The following is a 2775-nucleotide window of genomic DNA, read 5'->3' on the forward strand; positions in this document are numbered from 1 at the left end:
TTAAATTGGTTTTAAATTCGTTTTGGGCATAATAAAAGGTATCCTACTGATATCACAACATATTTAAGGCATATTAACTTGTGAAACCTGTACATGACTCATTTGGTTACCCGTTATGCATTTTTCGCGTTCGGTACGGTTTATGTAACTAGTTTGCATAAAATAACCGAAACGGGTCAAACCTTATCATTTTCACCTCAAAATCCAGAATGTATTTAGTTTACCCATATTATACAAGTCTTCATACTTGTCGGGTCTAAATCACATTCTAATTCGGTCTTCGCTTAATCTTGCGTTTTGAACTGTAAACCTTTCTTTAAAACTAACCGGTCTAAGTTTAAACTTAAGTAAGACACGTTAGGAATCTAATAGGTTATTAAAACCTTCATTCCAGATTTAGGAGCCCAGTAAAAGATATTTGCACTTACTGACTGTATACGGTTGAGATAAATTTGTATATTTTTTGCTCAGGTAAATACTTTTAACTTATTTTCCGTTATACGCGCTTGGGGTACGGTATATAAAATACCGCTTGGTCGGGTATTGAATCTTTAATCGTATGAAGGTTAAATCATTGAGATAATCCGTTTAATCTGTTTTGTTTGTTTAAGCCTTTGTGGGGTTAATGACCATGTCCTGGATATCCTCGGCTCATTCATTGAAATGGCCACGACTTAAGCACGGGGTGTAGGCATACACCTGCCGGTGCGTATGTAAAATGATATACCCGCTTGTTCGAGAATAACTCGTCGTGGGTTATATTATGTGGTGTGTCTATTAATCTTTAACCCAGTATTTTAACCCGGGCTACTGAACGTATAACAAACATATAATTCTTTTACAAGTTTATTTTTAAATAATTATCCCAAGTTATAAAAGATTATTTGTGCCTTTTGCATTTAAATCAATTTTTTTAAACACTTTTCAAAAGAGTCGGTTAATTGTATTTACCAGTATAAATTGACTTATTTTCCATAGAGGTTAAGTGCAGGTACTAGGCGAAATGGGCTGGCTACTCCTAGTGCCAAATAAAAAGTCTTGCAAGCTTTTGATGCTTAAATCTGTTGAACATTATTTTTATCTTTGATCCGCTTGTGGATCTTTTACAACCCGTTTGTAATATTTTATGTTACTTTCAATTCGGTTTGTAATATTATTACTTTTAGACTTCCGCTGTGCATTGAACAGTGATTATTGACTATGATGATATCAACTACGTCACGATACTCCCCACCGGGCCCACCGGTAATACGTGGAAATATCGGGGTGTGACACCATTGTTCGAGGCGAATATGGCATTGTGATCGTAATTAGGTAGGTGTTAATCCCTCAAACGGGCACCTCCTAATTACCACGTTTACTTGGTCAATTGTCGGGTCAAAGTTATTAACATAAAAAGTCAAACGGGTCAGTTTTTATAAAAAATTCATAACTGATAATGTAGGTGTTATAATTTTTTATCACTTTAATAACTTGGTAAATATTATTAGAACGTGTATAAACATGTTCAACCCGACAATTCCAGGTTTAAGGTCGGTTCGCAACCGAAATTCGCGAAGTTTGACTTCTGCTTTGACTTTCAGTTCTGACCCGATTTAGCATAGTTCCTTTATGTTATAAGGTTCCTTTGTGACCATATTATGTTGTAGTATAACCCTCTGAGGTTATAATACATGGTCACATAGTAATCTGAGGTATTTGCAATATTTCGTTATTATGCTTAAATGTTGACTAATTTGCCATTTTGTTCAAAAATAAGGTTTTTAATATAAATGAGCATGCAAATGAACTAAATACTGATTAATAAACATATTTAACATATTTTGAAATTTATATTATGGTCATAAACTATGTTTAGATATATGATCGTAATTTATACTTTTAAAAGGACTAAAATGCCCTTTTACATGCAAATTGAGTTTTAAACATAAATTATTGACAAAACTCAATACCTACTGACATAATATCATATTGGGTAAATTACATTTTTCATCCTTTATGTTTGTACCGGATTGCAACGGATGGCCTTTAACTTCAATAATTACAGTCACAATCCTTTATCTGAAAAACTTAGTACATCTTTCGTCCTTTGGCACTAACAAAGTTAAAATTTCTTGTTAAAATAGGTCATGTGCATTGCACATGAGGATATAAATGTCTTTTTACCTTTATTGATAAAAATTAATATATATTAATCACATTTCTCTCATTCCCACTTCACCAGTCACTCTCTCTCTCTCTCCTTCAACGTTTTCTCTCTCTCTCTCTCTATCTATACATCTGACTTTTATGTTTTATCACAACCCACAAGCACCATTTGCCACCACCACTCTCAAGAACCACCTACCACCACCATGGCACCACCACCATCACACCATCACAACTGAACCCTAACCTATGACCACCTTTCTCTCTCTCATCTCTCTCTCTACCTGCAATCTAGCACCTCCACATACTGCCGACCACCTCAACCCCAAATAGATATGAAAATACAACCATCGCTGCTTGTAACGCACTAAATCACTTATTTTACTTGTACGAATCGGACTGTATATTCGGATGTAGAGAGAGGAGGTGTGGGTTGCCGACGGTGGCTGGTGGGGGTGGCAGGAGGTGACGGTCCCGACGGCGGCTGGTGATGGTGGTAGGAGGTGACGGCAGCGGCGGAACCACATGTGGGTTAGGCAGTGATGGTGATGACGGTGCCGACGGCGGCTGGTGATGTTGTAAAGGCCGCCCACAAATCCGGACCTGAATTCCCTCAATTCCCCCTTT

Source organism: Helianthus annuus, chromosome 14 (assembly GCF_002127325.2).
Source record: "Helianthus annuus cultivar XRQ/B chromosome 14, HanXRQr2.0-SUNRISE, whole genome shotgun sequence".
NCBI classification, from domain to species: Eukaryota; Viridiplantae; Streptophyta; class Magnoliopsida; order Asterales; family Asteraceae; genus Helianthus; species Helianthus annuus.